The 22,034-nt window shown below is 38.5% G+C and overlaps 1 protein-coding gene across 2 annotated transcripts in view; it reads right to left on the reverse strand.

The window, feature by feature from the left end:
- Nucleotides 1-22,034, reverse strand: part of brip1 (BRCA1 interacting helicase 1) — a 100,221-nt gene that overhangs the window by 13,036 nt on the left and 65,151 nt on the right. The window contains exon 22 of one of the 2 annotated variants that reach the window (XM_051665378.1): nt 6,060-7,019. The exons of the other annotated variant lie outside the window; for it this stretch is intronic. The gene's annotated coding sequence lies outside the window, so the exon portion shown is untranslated. Of the gene's footprint in view, nt 1-6,059; nt 7,020-22,034 lie in introns of those variants that run through there. 2 annotated transcript variants of the gene reach the window in all.

Consider the following 22,034-nt stretch of genomic DNA (forward strand, 5'->3'; position numbering starts at 1 on the left):
AGCCATCACCTACCCATTCGCAGAAGGCATACATTGATATCATGTCTAATGCAAAGTAAGATAGGTTGCTTATTGTACTTTCAGTGACTCTGGTCCAAAATCTTATTGTAATTATTGTATTGTAAAAAATTGCAAAAGTTGTTTGTGGTCTTGGTTCTGGAAAGGGGAGGGGGAAGTTGACTGATCTTAAAATAGAGGGCGGGCTTCATGAGGACCAAATTGGGAGATTCAGAGGTCCAACTCAAGTGGTGGAACTATGGCGGTATCCCTTGATCAAAAGGTACATCTGGTTGACTCCAATAAAACATAACCCCAACTGTAGAAAATTGGGGTCTGACATTGCAGAGTGGTTTTAGATAAAAGAGCCAATAAAAATTAATAATTGTACTATATACACACCACGGATTAGAGTTAATTTACGAAAGGGTGGATGGATAAATGTTTTATCCATTGGATTAAATTGAAGCCTCTGAGGTTGATATATTGTGTGCAAGTAACGGCAGAAGATCAGGCAACAAACAAGCTCAAATTTGGGGAACAAAATTCCATTGTAGGCTTTTTATCTGTATACTATATGTACAATAAACACACAAAATACGTGAACCCTTTAGAATTAGCTGGTTTTCACATAAAATGTGACCATTTAATCAAAGTCACAAATAGACAAACACAATGTGCTTAAACTAACGACACACACAATTATAATCTGTCATGTCTTTATTGAAAACGTCACATTAAACATTCACAGGAAAAAGTGAACACAAGCTGTGGATTAGACCTGCATATCATTCTGAAGGAATTTTGGACCATTCTTCCTTACAGAACTGTTTCAGTTTAGCCATATTCTAAGGATGTCTGGTGTGAACGGTTCTCTTGAGGTTATTCCACAGCATCTCTATTGGGTTAAGGACTGGGCTCTGACAGGCCACTCCAAAAGGAGGATTTTCTTTTTTCTTTTTCATTTTGTAGTGGATTATTTCGATGTTTAGGGTTATTGTCCTGCTGCATCACCCAACGTCTACTGTGCTTCAGCTGGCACACACCCACCCTGACATCATCATGTAGGATATCTTAATAAACTTGGGAATTCATTTTCCCCTCGATGATGGCAAGGGGTCCAGGCAAAACAGTCCCAAATCATTATGCTCCCTCCACCGTACTTCACCGTTGGGATGATGTTTTCATGTTGGTATGCGGTGCCCCTTTTAGGCCATACGTAATGCTGCATTTTCTTTCCAACAAATTCAACCTTAATTTCATTAGTCCACAAAACACTGTCCCAGCAGCATTGTGGAGTGTCAAGGTGTTTTTTGTCGAACTTCAGGCACGCAGCAATGTTTCTGTTGGAAAGCAGCAGCTTCCTTCGTGGTGTCCTGCCATGGACACCATGTCTGTTTAATGTTTTCCATATAGTAGACTCGTGAACAGAGATATTAACCAGTTCCAATGATTCCTTAAAGTCTTTAGTTCTTTTTTTACCTCATTAAGTATTCTGTGGTGTGCTCTTTGAGTCAACTTGGCTGGACCACTTCTAGGAAGAGTAGCCAAAGTACTAAATCGTTTCCATTTATATAATTTTTTTCTAACTGTGGACAGATGAATATCTAAGCTCTTCGAGATAACTGTGTTACCCTTTCCAGCTTTACGCAAAGCAACAATTCTTGATCGTAGGTCTTCTAAGATCTTTTTTGCGAGGCATGGTCCACGTCAGCAGATGCTTCTTGTGTATAGGAAGCTCAAAATGTTTGAGTGCTTTTTATAAGTCAAAGTAGCTCTAACTCACACCTCCAATCTTATTTCATTAACTGGATGCAAGGTTTGCCAAATCCTGACTCTAATTAGCTTTGTGGACATCATTAGCCTAGGAGCTCATTTATACATTTTCCAACCTACACTGTGAATGTTTGAATGATGTATTCAATATGTAAAAGAACAATACATTAATTTGTGTTTTATTAGTTAAAACAGATTGTGTTTTTTCATTATTGTAAATTAGATTATCAAAACATATTTTAAGAGAAATGTACACATAAATGCAGGTAATTCCAAAGCATTCACATACCTTTTCTTGCCAATGTGTATATACAGTATATATATATTTAATATACTAACCTTCTGAAACTATAAAAATCTGCTTTTCACTTTAAAATGTATTGTTAAACACCATAGTAGAAGGCCACATGATGGAGCAATGACCAATACACATGAAGAGACAGTGCTCAGTGTCACTCACACAAACACCATCATGGTAACACATGTGACACTAAAATAATGCAAGTAACATTAACTAAACTACATAAAATATAACAACAAAACCCTAATTTAGATAACTGATATCAAAAATAAGTAGAAACATAACTATTTCCATAAAATATAATGAATTGTGATTGGTCATGCAGGGATTTCTGAAATTACAGAAACCGTGAGACTTAGCATATGCGCGAGAGAGACTTAACGGCAGCCAGAAAAAAATAGTAGTTTTGAGATTTTAAACCTCAGCAAATTAAAGGTGCACTCATTAAAAAAGTAGTACTCCTTAAAAACTTTATTGTAATTTTGAAACGCGTATAAAATCGTAAGCACTCGCATGAGATGGAGACTCCAGTCACATCAGTAGCCTTATAAAAACTGTTTTATTCTACAATGAGAAGGTCCCCTCATGGGGGCTGCCATGTTAGGATCACGACCATCCAAATACTACTCGTTAAATCTAAGTTTTATATATATATATATATATATATATATATATATATATATATATATATATATATATATATATATATATATATGTATACATACACACACACACACACACACACACACACACACACACACACACACACAGTTGAAGTCAGAAGTTTACATACACCTTAGCCAAATACATTTGAACTCAGTTTTTCCACAATTCCTGACATTTAATCGTAGAAAACATTCCTTGTCTTAAGTCAGTTAGGATCACTACTTTATATTAAGAATGTGAAATGTCAGAATAATAGTAGAGAGAATGATTTCAGCTTTTATTTCTTTCATCACACTTTGTTAGTATTTGGTAGCATTGCCTTTAAATTGTTTAACTTGGGTAAAACCTTTTGGGTAGCCTTCCACAAGCTTCTCACAATAAGTTGCTGGAATTTTGGCCCATTCCTCCAGTCAGAACTCGTGTAACTGAGTCAAGATTGTTGGCGTCCTTGCTTGCTCACACTTTTTCAGTTCTGCCCATAAATTTTCTATTGGATTGAGGTCAGGGCTTTGTGATGACTGCTCCAATACCTTGAATTTGTTGTCCTTAAGCAATTTTGCCACAACTTTGGAGGTATGCTTGGGGTCATCGTCCATTTGGAAGACCCTTTTGCGACCGAGCTTTAACTTCCTGGCTTATGTCTTGAGATGTTGCTTCAATATATCCACATAATTTTCCTTCCACATGATGCCATCCATCTTGTGAAGTGCACCAGTCCCTCATGCAGCAAAGCACCCCCACAACATGATGCTGCCACCGCCATTCTTCACAGTTGGGATGGTGTTCTTCAGCTTGCAAGCCTCACCCTTTTTCCTCTAAACATAACGGTGGCCAATATGGCCAGACAGTTCAATTATTGTTTCATCACACCAGAGGACATTTCTACAAAAAGTAAGATCTTTGTCCCCATGTGCACTTGCAAACTGTAGTCTGGCTTTTTTATGGCAGTTTTGGAGCAGTGGCATCTTCCCTGCTGAGCAGCCTTTCAGTTTATGTTGATACAGGACTCGTTTTACTGTGGATATAGATACTTGTCTACCTGTTTCCTCCAGCATCTTCACAAGGTCCTTTGCTGTTGTTCTGGGATTGATTTGCACTTTTCGTACCAAACTACATTCATCTCTAGGAGACAGAATGCGTCTCCTTCCTGAGCGGTATGATGGCTGCGTGGTCCCATGGTGTTTATACTTGCATACTATTGTTTGAACAGATGAACGTGGTACCTTCAGGTGTTTGGAAATTGCTCAAGGATGAACCAGACCTGTGGAGGTCCGAAAATTTTTTCTGAGGTTTTGGCTGATTTCTTTTGATTTTCCTTTGTCAAGCAAAGAGGCACTGAGTTTGAATGTAGCCCTTAAAATACATCCATAGGTACACCTTCAATTGACTTATTAGCCTATCAGAATCTAATTGGCTAACAGCCTAAAGGCTTGACATCATTTTCTGGAATTTTCCAAGCCGCTTAAAGGCACAGTTAACATAGTGTACGTAAGCTTCTGACCCACTGGAATTGTGATATAGTCAATTAAAAGTGAAACAATCTGTCTGTGAACAACTGTTGAAAAAATGACTCGTGTTATGCACAATGTAGATATCAGAACGACCTGCCAAAACTTTAGTTTGCTAATATGAAATCTGTGGAGTGGTTAAATTTTTTTTGAATGACTTCAAACTAAGTGTATGTAAACTTCTGACTTCAACTGTGTGTGTGTGTATATATATATATATATATATATATATATATATATATATATATATATATATATATATATTCACATATACATATACACGTATATCAGTGGCAAGCCATGCATTTAAAGTCTAGGCCTTCAGTGTGATTCATGCTATTAAGAAATCACAGTTTCACAATGAATAAGACACCTTATGCCTTTGGGCATCATACATTATGTCACAGTTAGTAATACCAATTGACATTTTAAAAACACATCCACTCACGAAAGCCAGAACTTGAAACGACACTTAATGCTCAAGCAAGCCTAATTTTAACTGCAGCATGACAGTTTGTGAAACTGCCTGTCTCCTGAACAGACATTCATAAATCATAATTTTTCATATGAATCTACCAAGGAGGTCTATAATACCTGGAAAAATCTATCTAATAATATTTGTGATTTAAATTTTGCTTGCAATAAATTTCATTTCATCAGGGTACACAGTTATGCTGCGTTTCATTCAAGTTGGATGTGGGATATTCCTACATGATATCTCCGACCATAAATGCATTCCATTCCTCGCTCCCGTTAGCATAGCAGGGGTTTGACTCTCATTAGAGATGTCTCCTAGAAACCCAACTGATAAACAATGCTGCAGCGCTAGCATTTGTGCTTCAGGTGTACGATTATCAAAAGAGATTATGTTTTATACACCTGTTTCTGCAGTTGTTTGTTAAACAAGCTTTAATATCATGTAATGTGGAAACAAACTCATTTATCGACATTACTTGATAAAGTGAATATTTATCACTTACTTTGTATATCTCCCTGAGTGTCGATATGTTTGTGTGACATCATGCCTCTGCATCTCAGCGAAATTGGAGATGAGAATTTCTGCAGGAGCCTATAAGTTCTAATTCTGACTTCAAGATGCATTCCATTGCACTTTTCCTAGTAGGAAGTTGTAAAATCCGACTTTCCGAGTTGAATGGAACGCAGCACAACTTTTCAAAACTTGATCTGACACTGAATGCTCCAGCAACCTAATTTACACTTAGAAAATTCCTGATGTTGCTATAACAATGCAAAAAGCACTTACCAATTTGATTGAAGTGAAAATCAGTCCTCCTTTCCTGTTTAATAAATTAAGCAATCACACGATCATGCAGAACATCTCAGGTTTATAAATCCATAAGAATCTCTTTCTCAACGACGATAGCGGCAGTCCAGCCGACTCGTCAGCAAGATCTCATGCTCTTCACTTTCAAATGACATACATCACTTAAAGCGTGATTGTGTCACTCAAGGCCAGCAAGGACTCGACCTGGACATATCCTAAAGATCACACCCAACAAGAACAAATAAATCAATCTGATTGGCTGATGAATCTGACAATTTGACATTAGATGTGCATTCAATTGCACTGTTGAGGGTTTCTGTGGAAATTCTGAAGGCCTGAGGGGGTGGACCTCAGACTCATGCACTGCTTCGGCTTGGGGCTTGGACATGTGATTTGTGAAACAGCTGTCACACTTTGCTTGTAAGCATCAAAGAATAAATTCTGACTGGATAAACTTTTCATTTTTCTTTGTTTGTAGATTAAGAGTGGAAAGCGTTTAAAAATACATAGGTAAAATGTGACCGAATGAAAGGATGAAAAAATATTTATTTGGCATGTTAGGCCAGCTGAGAAGGCTTTGCTGGCCCTGAGAATTCGCCACTAATATATATATACACAGAACTGTGCAAAAGTTTTAGGCACTTGGGAAAAATGTGGCATAGTGAGGATGTCTTCATAAATAATGCCATAAATAGTTTTCATTTAATCAATTAACATCATACAAAGTCCAGTAAACATAAAAAAAGCTATATCAATATTTGGTGTGACCACCTTTGCCTTCAAAACAGCACCAATTCTCCTAGGTACACCTGGATACAGTTTTCTTTGGTTGTTGGCAGATAGGATGTTCCAAGCTTCTTGGAGAATTTGCCACAGTTCTTCAATCTATTTCAGCTGTCTCAATTGCTTCTGTCTCTTCTTGTAATCCCAAACTGACTCAATATTCAGTGGGGGGCTCTGTGCGGACCATGCCAACTGTTGAAGGGCTCCTTGTTCTTCTATTCTATTTGCAAAATAAATGTTTGGGAGTCTAAAATGAATATTTCCTATTGACACACTGTATATGACTATGTAACCAGTTACAACTAAACTTTGCAGAGCGAGCAATATTGAACTGTACCCAAATTCATTATTCACTGAAATACATGTTTTTGAAAAACAGAATATCATCACAAAAACTTTTGCAGTGGGAATTCGAGACTACAAATGCATACTCTACAAATTACCTCACTATGCATTGCATTTGTTGCATTTATTAAAGCTTGCCAATCGCATAGCGTGTGAACATTTGTATGCATGTAGTAAGGGAAAGAATGTAATCTGTATTTATACAAAGCGTGAAAAGTTGTGTAAGCTTTTGCGTAGTTCAGATGTCCAATACTCCACCTCTTTGCTCTGAGTTCCTATTGAGTCTAGACATCCAGTCAGCTGCTAATGCACCAAGGGAGGCCCTTTTCTCAAGTCCCCCACAGCATCCTTGAGTGTGCTGAAACAAGATTATGAAGTGCTACACAGTGTAAACCAACCGGCAAAAAAGGCTCTTGCAGTTTATACATGACCTATTAGTAGGGGTGTAACAGTACACAGAAGTCACGGTTCGGTACGTACCTCGGTTTTGGGGTCACGGTTCGATACGAGTTCGGTACAACAGGAAAAAGCAACAAATCACAAATGCTAGGTTTTTTTCCATTTATTTTGAACAGACAGTAGTGCAAATTACAGTTTGTTCCACCTAGCGGCATTTAGTACCCCCTGAGGTAGTTGGTACAGTACAGCCTCCTTTAGTGTATTAAGCACTAAGCAGTAAACAGAATGCACTCTTGCATAGGTCATAATTTTTTGTAGGGCTGATAAAGTACAAAAGGTATTTGGTCACAATCAGCTACAAAACTGAAAAGCATCTCTTGTGTTATAAAAGTACATAATAAATAGAATAATGAAAAATAAAACGTATGCATTAGGAGAAGCCATTCTTGGGCTGTCTCTCGTTTGGAAGGCTGCGTCCTCCGGAGGTCGCATTTGTTGGCCACATACATCATCGAGGCTGTCTCGTTGAAAAAAGCGAGTAGGACACTCCGAATGTAGCCTTCAAATGCGACCTTCTTTCATGGGAATTCGGAGGATGCATGAGGTGTATCCTTCGTGGGCACTCACAGCCCACAATTCTTTGCTTCAACGGAAATGTCTAAAAAAAGAAAATGCCAATTTGCCCATAAATATGATGTTCAAATGCAAGTAATGTTAATTCCCAAGTTGAAGTACCTCAGTAGATGGATGCAGAGTATATAATATGTACAATTATATTAAAATATAATTAAAATAAAGTATTAGACTAAAAGTACACCTGTAAAATCTATTTTCTTTTGTCTTTACATTATAACTCTCCTAAAATGTACCTCATACATTCCCTTCCAGAGGGACTTTTCTCCTTCTCACTCAAAGTGCTCGCGCTTGTTAAAGTGTGGCATGCTGTCATTGCAACCATTTTACGTTCCGTTTCCATTCGTCCTACGAAGGCCGTCTCGTTTAAATGAGATTTGTTTAAAGGAGGACACTCGGTATACTGCAGCCTTCAAAGGACACATCCTACCTAGCATGCAGCCTTCCAAACGAGACACAGCTTTGCGTTGGTGCATAGAAGGTCTCTTCTTCTTCTGCTCTTTTTCCTGTTGTGACGGTTAGCAAATTAGCATTACCGTGTGCGCCCCCTTCTGGATTGGAGTGTGGATCGCCTGTGACTGACTCAGATGTATTCTTCTTCTGACTGCATGCACCGAACCATAATGTCAGTACCGTGACGGTTCGGGACAAATACATGTACCGTTACACCCCTACCTATTAGTGACCAATAATTGATTAGAAAGTGTAGTCTGCTAGCTTCTGTCTTTTATCTGTAGTACAGCTACTCTACTGGGCAAAGAAAAGAGATCAGTTTCTTCAGTGAGAAGACCAGGCCCATAATTGGGTATTGGTTGTTTTGAGAAGGTGTATCATCCGTTTTAAGTAATGGGGAGATCGGTGTGGTCTTGATGTGACTCCTATAACAAAACTAAAATCCTCAATATCTCAACTAATATCACTTCTGTTACACGGCAGCTTAGAAATTAGACAGGTACAAGTCTTTGACTCCCACATCACCTTTCCTTTTAGGCATTAGTCATTTAAGTAAGTGGTAAACCAATTTGTTTAAGCCTTGAGGCACTGTTTATACTTCCCTCACATGTACCAGTTCTGTTGCTACAACACAAATTCCATTTACTTGACCAAAATAACAAATGAATGAACTCTTGAAGAGTTCTTGACAGAAAAGACTCAACAGGGGCTGTCTGGAGTGGACTGTACACTGCCTAAATGAAAAGTTCTATTCATATAGGCAGGGTATTGTGTATAGGGAGAAGAGAATGGCTGCCTGCAACTTCACAACCATCTGGAGTGACAATCCCCTCTACTGGCAGAATACGGTTACTGCAGACCCATGGAGATCAAGAACAAATAATTTTATAAAAACGTTGTTAACCTATCTTGAAGTTACCCATTACTGGTTATCCATAAAAAAAATAATCAATGAGGAATGTGATTCTTAAATGCAAACGTAACGTTTAAATGCTTAAGAGCTTTTCACTTCCCCATGTTTGCAAAGAAAAATCAGTTAAAATGACATGGCTAGAAGATCAACATTTGTCTGCTGTACTTTAAATAGAAACTAAGATACATGAAAGTGAGAAAAAAAGTGCATTATATGCAATGAGTCTTTGGTTTTATTACAACATGGGACATGACTATCCTAGAATCACCTTTACCAATTTACTATTGTTCCCAGGAGAAGCTCACAATCCCATATACTGTGAGGGAAGATCTAGCGATTAGCCAGGAAAAAGCAAATGCAAAGCCTCTGGCTAATACATGTGTCCTCAAGAAAATCCCAATTGAGATTATCTGACTCTCGAGACCTCACCTCCAGCTGATGCCTGCACACAGATCAAGTGTGTAGTTTGACAAATACAGCTTACGGAAGATCAGGCCACCATTGACTGACAAAGCAGGTAAAGGGGATAAGATCATCTAAGAGTGATTACCTGGCTAAAGAAGGAGGGGGATGAGCACAATACAACCTTGTTTGTCATTTTGCACGCTTTGCCAACAAAGCCTGTAATGTAAATTAGCCAGATCCACTGGGCAAATAAAAATAAAACAAAAGCAGATCGGATTTATGAGTCATCTGCCACGTCCACCTGTGGGCTTACTGAAAAACTCACAGGTCCAAGTTAGCAGCATACGCAATCAGTTTTATTTCTTTATCTGACCCATTGAAGGAATGAGGGCTATGTCCTGGAATCTATGTAGCATAAAAAGTTAAACAAGAACTAAAAAAAGCATAACATAGAGATTGAAAGTCATGAAAGAAAATCAAGGACTTATATTAGAGACACAAGACTACAGACAAATTATGCATAGAGAAATAAAATTCATTAATATACAGAATATACCTAGCATTAGGTCCATAATTTGAAACAATACTTAATATTTTGCTTTCTTTTAAAAGAACACAGCGATTTGATTTAGACCCTAACATATTATAAGTAACAAATGTGTCCAGTATATAAACAACCTAGGCATCTGGAATTTCAGTACGAATTAAGCAACATAAGACTCTATACAATTTTAATTTGTAAAAGGACAAATGGCCTTTTCAGGAGCCACTGCCCAAAAGCTATGCCAACTTGTAGCACTGAAAGGGCCCTAAACCTGAAATGGAAGGCAAACTAGAGGATAAAGGTCCTCAGTTAAAGAGTCTTTACAGGTGATTTGACGCTCATCCCTACTGGCTTTCGTAAAGCTGTCCTGAGCTGATATGACATCTTGGTCAGGACAGGTGTTTACTTGAAAAGACACCTACAAAAAGATGGACTGTGGAAAAGCTATACAGGACAAGGACATATAATAAAGGTCACAGGATACTTGATTATAAATTAACTGCAGCCTTCATTAGCCAAAAAACAAAAGGACAATGAATCTATTTGCACTTCCACAGTTAAATAAGAATGTAAATTCTAAGACTTTAATAATTAATCTAAAAGTTTATATAAAAGCTTTTTTATAAAATATTGGCCCCTAACACTTACTTATTTTACTAATTTTAAATCTTGACTTGTACTACACATAAATAACTAATATTAGCATTATATTCATGCTGTTTAGCCAGAGGGTAACTGGCCTCCAAGGCTATTTTTCTCCATTAACCAACATCTTATGGAGTTTTACGTTTATTGCCAGTCACCTTAAGCTTGCTCACTGGGGTCCTAAATATAAATATAATTATTTTTTATTATTTATTTTAAGGCGCCATTTACAATCATGTTTTTTTTTTAAACCACACTATTATGACTCGAAGACAATCAGTAGATATATTACAGTTTTTTATGTTAAAGCATAATTTTCTGTAAAGCTGCACTGAAATGTGTGTTTTGAAAAGCACTATACAAATAAAAATTACTTGATACATCCTTTTCCCCCAAATTATTAAAAAAACTATGTGAAACTAAGAAATAAACAATGACCACTGTCTTCATTAAAGCAGTGGTATTTACTCAATAGGAATAGGAGTCATTTTTTGACATTCTGCCTAACATCTCAAGTCATATAGGTTTGGAACAACATGAGGAATGAATGACAGAATTTTCATTTTTGGGTGAACTATCCCTTTAAAGCTCAACACTGTACATAATTTTTAGCTGGGGATTTTCTGCTTAGCCTTGTGGAGGTGACTTTTCATGCCCTCAAGTTTGTCGTGATTTCCTCCAGAAGTAATTAAGGAAAAACAAGGAAAGATTACAGATACAGGTAAGATCCACAGTATAAGGGCAGCATACTGTGGAACAGCTGCATTAATGTTCCTCCATTTGATGTGCAGCCAAGCAAAACAGATAAAGTGGCAAATCACATACACTGTAGCACTTATTGGAGGGTCAGAAGAAATTATGTCAGCATTCAGGCTCGGAACGAAGGAAGGGTAATACAACGTTTACCTGCGTGCTTGGACACCTCTGAGGCACTAAAAGAATGGTGGGTATGTAAAAAACGTATGAAAGGTCACAAGATTAGTGACAGGCTGTGCTGTCACAACTGGTGTCCATGTACATTTTATCTTGTTCATGCCACTATTTGGCTCTGCTGGCCACACCTACTGTGCTGTGGGTGGTTGTATGTTTGCAGAGGGGCTATGCAAACAAGGCTGCTGGGGTGGGGGTATTATCGCCTCTTCCCCACCCACACGATCGCGGAACTCTGCGTAGGGCATTAATTTGGCCGACACTGCTCTGCTGCATTTGCCCAAGCAGAACTGCAGTCAAGTCTCCAATTCAAATGACCTTAATTATAGCTAATGGGAAGAATCCAGGTTACGCATGCTGGACACCGCTTAACTATGAAAATACACTCTGCGGAACCCATGAGAATACACATTTGAAGATACGTGCCCAGGAATCGGGGGCAGATATGGTCATTATGAAGATAATTGTGATGAAGAGGCCTTAAATATTTCCTGACAGGAAAGCTTTACCTCAATTTTATTCATGGAGATGGACCTCTATTTCCTGGCAGCTGCTTAACACAATAATTCTTGTTAAAATATAACTTATTAAAATGGCACAAAGAGACAGGAAAATAAAATAGCTTAACTTTTTGCCAATAATAGCTTTGTTTCTAATATTAAAACTATTAGACAGAGCCACCAAAACAACCTATCAACATCATTCACCAGACATAAACACCAAACTCAAACAATTGGTTCAAATCTCCAAATGGTAAAAACATGAAATCTTTGTCAGAACTGCAAAATCAGGAAACTAGTGACACTCTTTAGATTGAGTGTAAGTGTAAAATGCCCCAGAGGGCTGCAGGGAAGGGCAAACGTGCTACATTGCTGTGGAATCAGCTCTTGAACAAGAGATGCCAGTCTACAGATTGTTTTCTGATGGCACAGATAACTGTCTGCCAAATGACTGATGTCTCAATGCAAACATTGTTGCCATTATTGTTGGTTAAGCTCTCTACAATTATATATATCAAAAAAGAAAAAAAGCTAAATCATGAAAAAAATATCATATTGCAAACTATTATAGTAGTATTTACAAAAAAATAAAATAAAAAATAAAAACACCAACAATAAAAAAGATTAACAATGATGATGATGTTTGGAATGTTTGAGTTTCGTGACATTTGTGAGAATAGTAGTGTTTGTGGTCAGTGTTAAATTGATTGGTGAGCAACCTGGTTACTACAGTGTTCTCCTCACCATAGGAGATGCAGGGTTATAACTATGAAAGTGTCCATTCACAATTTCTGAACTTAGGATAACTGCTCAGTTACCAATGGTATTGTATAGCTACACATCTCAGTGTAAGATAAAGGCAAGGTGTCACCTTTAGTCAACTATGATTGGATAAAACAATGAACTATTCAATGGAGGTTAAAATATCCACGTCTCTCATTTGACATACTGTACCAATATCCATACGCATCTGCAGCTCCCCTCCCTTCCTTCTTCTATCCTATAGAAAAACCTGGACTTTTGACAAGCTGTACACAGCATGAAAACGCATTGAAAACGAAGAATGCTAATTTAGTAGTGAAATCAACCATGACCATTACTGCTGAAAGTGAAACTGCAACCAATATGCAACTCCAATATGTCAAGAAATTTTGTGACTGACATGGCATGAGAAGACACTACCTAAGCTAAATAAACAGCACTATGACAATCCCTTGCATAAACCACTGAAAAAGAAATCCAATTACACAGCCTCTTTCATTAATTAAGACAGAATTTGAGGACAAAGAGTCTTATTCAGGTCAAGCTAAAAGCACTAGAGAACAAGGGCGAGAGCAAGTAACAGTGAGACATAATTTTTGACATGGTCTTTCGTTTGCCACTTTCCTTGTTAATCTTCCTGCTGATATGGACACAGCAGTATGACTTTGTTCTCCTTGTAGGAATACTAAAGACATTGATTATGAAACAGTATCTTTAATTTTTTGAGGTTCCACAAATGACTTAGTCCTTTCTCTCCTTTAAAGAACTGGGACCATATTGTAAAGAGCTCCACAGAGTCAGAAAACAAATATTGAAGAAACCATTTTTGAATGCTGAATACACACCTATCTAAGTCATATCCTCAGTGACCTCTATTCATGGCCCAGGTCTTTATCTTGTCATCTTCCCCACCAAATTCACAAATGCAAGGCATGTCAACGCATGTACATTATGGTTTGGAATCCAGAAGAAGCGACAAATGTGTCAAAGAAGAATTTAAGTATGTGATCTCACAATCTAAACACCTGATATTATGCTAGAAAGGGGAGCGGCAGGGTTCAAAGGGCGATTAGTGCCATAAGTCTTTGGAGCAGTGGGCATTTCAATGAATTTGATATACTATCATTGGTCATGAAATATCAGAAACTTGGCACATCAGCCCATTCCACAGGGCATAAACTTCCCCCACCTCTTTAAACAGCATTACTAACTGAATGCACAGCGGATGGTTGACATTTTGATTATCTGCATGGGTGAGGCTATTTCCATCTTTCTAAATATAAAAGAACATATCACCAATAACCACATAGAGAATTACCCAATTAGCATCACTTCAAAAAGAAGGTAGGTCCACAAAAAAAGATAAATTAACTAGACAGTATAAATTGGGGTCATCAAATCAAAGTCACACAATGCAGTTTAATAATCAAACCATCATTAACTTCCCCATGATTTCCAGGGCAGCTCAGTTTGACTAGTTTGCTGCAACAGGCCAAATATTGCTGATACAAAAGAAAAGCTACACAAAACTGCAATCCTACTTTATTTATACAGTCAAATTCCAACAAAACACTTTATCATTGACACCTTTTAAGGTCCAGTGCAAAGGCACAAAAAAGCAAATACGTTAGACTTGCACTGATCTATTAGGTCATACTCTCTAGGCCAGTTTGATTAGTTTATAAATTAGCTAAAGGGCAAAAACAAGTCGGTTAAGTTTCTCTATCCCCTAACTGACGCAACAGCCTGTCTCCTTCAATTCTTCATTCTCATCCGGATTGAACCAGCAAACATCCTTGTCTCACAAGAGTGGACTGGTGTAGAGTGTCTAAAGTGCAGGCTTAATTGACAACCTGTCACTGTACTACTAAACATGCATGATAAACAATCTGGTCATGGACAAAGATGATTGAAAAATCATGTCATGGACTGAAAACACACAAACATTTATAAATAATAAATACATCTGTCTTCAAATATAAGGCAGTGGCCAGTTTTAGCTTATTTAAATCCAACAGCAGTGTTTAAGGTGTCTTGATTTAGACTGTAGAATAATATACTAAACACACATACAAACAGGCATTTGGATCTTTAACCTCTCCCCAAATTCACTGCTACACTCACGTCTCACTGCTCCCCACCCTTGTTTGCTCTTTGGATTACTCTCATAGCTTCTGCCCCTATTGGTTTTTGTGCTGTGTGTTTGTGTATGTGCCGTGAGCACAAGAGTGAGAGAAAGCACAACTCTTTTGTTCAAGTGACAGCATGTGTGAGAAGGGGAATCCGTCGGCTTTCTCTGTTTTTTAGCAGTAATACCTTTGCTGCCATTAGTAATCCAATTCCTAATATAAAAAAGCACTCTAAACTTTGAGTTTTAAAGTGGCTAAACTGTTAGTCACTCAAATACTGACTGTTGGCAATAAAATTTTTGTTCATGAGCACGATTATGTGGAGTTATCAAACCAGAGTCTTTTTTTATGGAGTAGAGCAGAGGAGACGACATCCATAAGCCAGAACTGCGTGACTCGCAATCATTTTTATTCTGTTGTCATTAGAAAAACAATAACTGTTTGTTATTTAAAATCAGATACAAGCAAACACGATTTACTGCGTGAAGGGAACACCGAAACTGATCCCACCACTACTAGCAAAAATAGTCATTTTTGCTTGATTTTATTGCTCTAAAACCTATAAAAGTTATATTTTGTGCTATTTCAAACAGGAAAAAAAGTCAAGAGATGAATCTGGGCCCTAAAGGTTATGCTAGACTAAACATGGGTACTGACAGGACACACCGTCTGCTGACAGGGAGTTGTTAGCTCACACTTATGGAACAGCGAGCAAGTACCCTGGGAAACCATGTTGTTTTAGACACTCAATTAGTTTTGGGGGTTTGAAGTGTGTGCTTTCTTTTCATTTTCTTTGCCACTCCAGCCAGACGCCCTCATAATCTTTCCTTACACTTTAAAATCCAAAATCCTCCAGAGTACGTCAAAATACAATGGCCTGTCTCGATACACAAAGCATTTTCAGTGGAAACTGCTAGGACAGACAAGTTATTTGCCTGATACAAAGGAGAGATATTTGCTTGTGTTTGCATTGTTGATTGCAGGAGGCTTCCAGAAGTGTGGACAGCTTAGCAAAGCTGGTACTAGATCAGATGAGACTCAAAAACAGATGTACTCACACCATTTGCAAACTTAAATATCATCCACTTAGTGGCAAGTAAATCTTCGCAAGACTCTCACAGATCGTAAACAGAAGTGTGCATCCAGTTGCTTAATTATGACTACAAGAGGCAAGGAGCAGGTGTGCAGAAGTGTTGATGGACAGCACCCCGTCTACAAATGAATAAGCTAATGGTGTGGGGGAACTGGTTTACCAAGGTGCTGACGTTCAGTGAAGGGGAAAAGAATGACAGGGTGAAATGAGCACATCGGTGACACCTTGGCCTTTCTGAAGAGGAAGGTAATTAGAGATGGTGTAACGATCCAGTCGGCAAACTCAGGGATGCACTGTCCATCCTCCCCGCTTCATGGTATAATTGGACACATGACTAGAATTGCACAACAGTGGAGCAGAGGCCTCACAGGCAAAAAGTGGGTCACAAATGAAAGCCAATTAACAGACAATGATGGCGTGTTAAAATAAAGTACGCACAAAAAAATAGGGGGTAATGGAAAAGAGGTGGTTTTATCTGGGTCAAATGACTCCAGAGATATTGTATGTGATTCCAAAATCTGCAGCTTGACAGTTAAGCATCTGTTCAAACCCGATAGGGTTAACAGCTTCAACCAAATTTGAGTTGATCGTATGTACCTCCCAGTGCACTGGGAGTGTGTGCTACATTCACACAGCAGGTGGAGACACCTCCAAAGCTCCCTTTGTGTCTCTGTCAATAATCCTGTTTGCCTTCTCATTATCCCTAGCTTTAACGCCTCCAACTCACTCCTAATTCTGCAAACGGCCTCCACAAAGACACACAGCTCACCGGCGCAGCAGGATATGCCAAATGGCAATCATCAACATGTTCATTTTCTTTAGCCAATCCCTTGCCTCTCTTCTGCTCCAGTCTAATAGCATAAATGCAAACATTAAGACATAGGAAAGGAGGAGAATGGATTGCGAGGGATACAGCACTTGATGACAGAATTGGTGTCACATGGTCCCTCTAGGGTCTTTAGGAGAGTTCAGTTCTCCAGCCAGTCCAAGCATGTGCCCTTCAAGGTTGAAAGTGGAGGAAAATACCATAATGTCCTGCTGATCAAAACATACCAGCAGCACAGAGCGAGCAAGCCTTCAAACCAAAAGCTGCTATACAAAGTTCAAAGGTTCACTTGACACTGAGGTTCACAGTTGACATCAAAAGAGAATCGCAGCTTAAATCGATGACCTTGTTTGAGATGACTGAGCAGAAAAGAAAGCAATAAATTTCAGTTGTGCAGTTTTAGTCACACATATTTGGGTCAACAAGAAACAGTTCTGCACCATTGTTGTGACATGAACACAGTTAAATTCAGGCAGAATTTAAAGATGTTTTTATCTAACTGGCTATGAAAGCCAATGTGTAAGACAGCAATACTGTGGAGCATACTGACATCTACTGGCCTTGAATGCAAAGCCTTTCAGTGAGTAAATGAACACTTCAGTTTCAATTAACTGTAGGTCCATATAGTTAGTGTGTGTGTATGTATGTATATATATATATATATATATATATATATATATATATATATATATATATTTTATAGGGGGACAAACTGTAAATTATATAAAATTAATTATAGATGTTATAGTAATATTTTTTTAATATGTTTTTATAAATAGTGGGATGCAGAGTACAACTGTACCTCAATCTCTATAAGCATAACTGATAAAGCGTAACACTGCAATTTCCTCTGCATTTAAAAACAATGCTTTATTGGGTGTGATTGGAGAGTCAAAGAGAAAGCAAATATAGATCCTAGTGAGAATAGATAGCCACAATACATCAGAGCAGTGCTTTAATGTTACACCTGCTGTCCAGGTTTGCAAGTCATTGTGCCCCTTACAAGGCACTCAGGGGCATAAAAGTGCAGTGCTCCCTGGTTGCTTTTGTGGCCAGCCATGACCATGTTTGCTTTTCGAGGTGTTCTCTTGGTGCGACAGCGATGCTCTCATTGTAAGCAAGCCCAAGGGCTTTGTGCGCTGACACGCAGAGGAAGGGAGGGGAGCTGCAGATGCGTGAGTGTGTTTGGAAGTTGGCCAGTGGAGCTTCAGTGATAGGCACCTGTGCCGACACCTCCCCTTGTTCTTTTACATAGTTAATCCCTTCGCTTGTTAAAGCACACACACTTCTGAGCATGGATCCTTTCAATCCATAAGTGTCTTTCATCCTTTTGGAAAATGACAACACTCACTTGTTTTCAGTTTCTAAGGTATCACCTCTGTTGTTGCTGTTGCAAAAATTCTGGCTTGAGGCTGTTCTGACACCATTATGTTTTTTTGGTGCAATCCTGGTGCTCAGCTTATAATGTATTAATAGCAGTGGCGGGCCGTGAATTAAAAGTCTAGGCCTTCAGTGTGATTCATGCCATTAAGAAAACACAGTTTCACAATGAATAAGACACCCTATGCCTTTGGACATCATACATTATGTCGCAGCTAACTAGTAATACCAATTTACATTTTAAAAACACGTCCACGCACGAAAGCCAGAACTTGAAACGACACTTAATGCTCAAGCAAACCTAATTTTAACTGCAGCATGACTGTTTTGTGAAATGAACGTCTCCTGAACAGACATTCAAAAATTGTAATTTTTCATATGAATCTACCAAGGAGGTCTATAATACCTGGAAAAATCTATCTAATAATATTTGCAGTTTCGTCAGGGTGCACTGTTATGCTGCGTTCCATTCAGTTTGGATCTGAGATATTCCTACTTGATATCTCCGACCATAAATGCATTCCATTCCCCGATATTCGGAAGATGACGTTTAAGGAAACAAAACTGCAATGCCATTAGCTTAGCAGGTGTTTGACACTCATTAGAGATGTCTCCTATCAACCCAACTGATAAACATTGCTGCAGCGCTAGCATTTGTGCTACAGGTGTACGATTATCAAAAGAGATTATAATGTTTTATACACCTGTTTCTGCAGTCGTTTGTTAAACAAGCTTTAATATCATGTAATGTGGAAACAAACTCATTTATCAGTATTACTTAATAAAGTGAATGTTTATCACTTACTTTGTATATCTCCCTTAGTGTCAACATGTTTGTGTGACATCATGCCCTTGCATTTCGGTGAAATCGGAGTTGAGAATTTCTGCAGGAGCCTACAAGTTCTAATTTTGACTTCAAGATGCATTCCATTGAACTTTTCCTAGTAGGAAGTTGTAAAATCCGACTTTCCTAGTTGAATGGAATGCAGCACTACTTTTAAAACTTGATCTGACACTGAATGCTCAAGCAGCCTAATTTACACCTATAAAACTCCTGTTTCTATAACAATGCAAAAAGCACTTACCAATTTACTTGAAGTGAAAATCAGTCCTCCTTTCCTGATTAATAAATTAAGCAATCACACGGTCATGCAGAACATCTTGTGTTTTTAAATCCATAAGGATCCCTTTCTCAATGGCGATAGCAGCAGTAACGACAGTGGACTATAGATCTCGCGCTCATCGCTTTCAAATTACGTCACTTAAAGCGTGATTGCGTCACTCAAGGCCAGCTAGAAGGCCTCGATCGGGACATATCCTAAAGATCACACCCACCAAGAACAAATAAATCAATCTGATTGGCTGATGAATCTAACAATCTGACTTTAGTTGCCCATTCATTTGCAGTGTTGAGGGATTCTGTGGAAATTCTGAAGGCCTGACGGGGTGGAGCTCAAACTCACGCGTTGCTTCGGGCATGCGATTTGTGAAACAGTTGTCACGCTTCGCTTGTAAGCATCAAGGAATAAATTCTGACTGGATAAACTTTTCGTTTTCCTCTCTTTGTTTGTAGATTAATTAAGAGTGGAAGTGATTAAAAATAGATAGGCAAAAAGGTGATTGAGAATGAGAGGATGAAAAATATTTATTTATTTGGCATGTTAGGCCAGCAGAGAAGGCTTTGCTGGCCCTGAGAATTCGCCACTGATTAATAATGAAGGCTTTTTAACTGTTTGCCATCCCAATCACACCTTCTTCAGGTCCCCTTTTTATTTTGCAGACTCTTTAATACAAATATGACTTGTTAACAGCTATTTATAAGCAAATAATGCTAGAAAGACTAATTTATAGCAGCAGAAATATCTAAAGTGAATGTCTATCAGCAAAACAAGGGGCAATTCATCTAAAAAATGCCACGAGCCATGGTTTAATGAAGCTGTAAAGATGAAAGTCAACTACTCAGCAAAAAGCACTTCAGCACTTTAAATTCCCACTGAAAGCCATGCTTTAAAAAGCTCAGCCTCCGATGACAATTCATAACTCATTTGATCTTTGTTGTGCAGAATCTTTTGAAAAGCACAAGACTTTTAGCACCATTGGCTCGTATCCACATGTTAAACTCCCACCTCTGAAAGGCCTTAAATGGTTTCAGGAATCATCGATTTGAAAATGAACACAACCAAACTTTAATCCAATCTACTAAGTGCGACCAAAGGCAAAAGGAATAGAAGTACTCAAAATGAAGCTAAATAAACAGTTGTCTTTTCCATGATGCTTGTGTATCGTGTAATGATGAGTCAGGGCAAGCGTTCAGTGTTGTGGAGTGTGCATGCATAATTCACCCACCCCCTCTCTCTTACACAGCCTGTCTGTCAGCACACGGAGTGCCTCTGTCGTTCAGCTGCCACTTTGAAAAGCCTCTAAGGTCTCTCCTTGACACAGAGGCACAGAGGGGAAGGGTGCAGCGTAGCAGAAACAGTGTTTGTGACATTAGCATGTGTGTCTGTGTATAAATCCTGCATCAGAACTGTCTCGGCTTGCACATTAGGGCAGATGTCTGTCATCAGAGCTCATTTGCTTAAACAAACTGCCATGGCACTCCACATGTGGCCCCCATTCATTAGAGTGGCACTTGAAACCTTGCGTGTTTTGACACACTGTGTCTCAGAGCTTCCAATATTTACACAAGCAGAGACCACCTACATTCTAGTGAGCACACAAATTTGCTAGAAGGCACACATACACCCTACCCTCCCGGCACTTCTAAAGCATTCAATTTTCACTTAAGTTTCCTTCACTCATTTGTAAGCACTGGCACTTAACCAGAGAGAGGAGGAGTAAGGCATTCTCTCACAGCCAGGAGATTTTTTTTATTTTTTTTTTTAACAAAAACCTCTACAAACAGATGTAGCATCCATCACTCTGGGGGCTGGCAGCTGGATTTAACAGTAGATGATTGATTTGTTTCTATGATGAAATCTCTATTGCTTTGTTAAGAACATGCTTATTGTTTACAGTTGTGCTCAAAAGTTTGCATACCCTGACAGAAAGTGTGCAATTTTGGCATTGATTTTGAAAATATGACTGATCTTTTATTTTAGGATAGTGATCATATGAAGCCATTTATTATCACATAGTTGTTTGGCTCCTTTTTAAACCATAATGAAAACAGAAATCACACAAATGGCCCTGATCAAAAGTTTACATACCCTTGAATGTTTGGCCTTGTTACAGACACACAAGGTGACACACACAGGTTTAAATGGCAATTAAAGGTTCATTTCCCACACCTGTGGCTTTTTAAATTGCAATTAGTGTCTGTGTATAAATAGTCAATGAGTTTGTTAGCTCTCACGTGGATGCACTGAGCAGGCTAGATACTGAGCCATGGGGAGCAGAATAGAAATGTCAAAAGACCTGCGTAATAAGGTAATGGAACTTTATAAAGATGGAAAAGGATAAAAAAAGATATCCAAAGCCTTGAAAATGCCAGTCAGTACTGTTCAATCACTTATTAAGAGGTGGAAAATTTGAGGATCTCGATACCAAGCCAAGGTCAGGTAGACCAAGAAAGATTTCAGCCACAACTGCCAGATGAATTGTTCGGGATACAAAGAAAAATGCACAAGTAACCTCAGGAGACAGGGCTGCTCTGGAAAAAGACGGTGTGGTTGTTTCAAGGAGCACAATATGACGATACTTGAACAAAAATTAGCGGCATGGTCGAATTGCCAGAAAGAAGCCTTTACTGCGCCAATGCC

This window comes from Myxocyprinus asiaticus, chromosome 31 (assembly GCF_019703515.2).
Source record: "Myxocyprinus asiaticus isolate MX2 ecotype Aquarium Trade chromosome 31, UBuf_Myxa_2, whole genome shotgun sequence".
NCBI classification, from domain to species: domain Eukaryota; kingdom Metazoa; phylum Chordata; class Actinopteri; order Cypriniformes; family Catostomidae; genus Myxocyprinus; species Myxocyprinus asiaticus.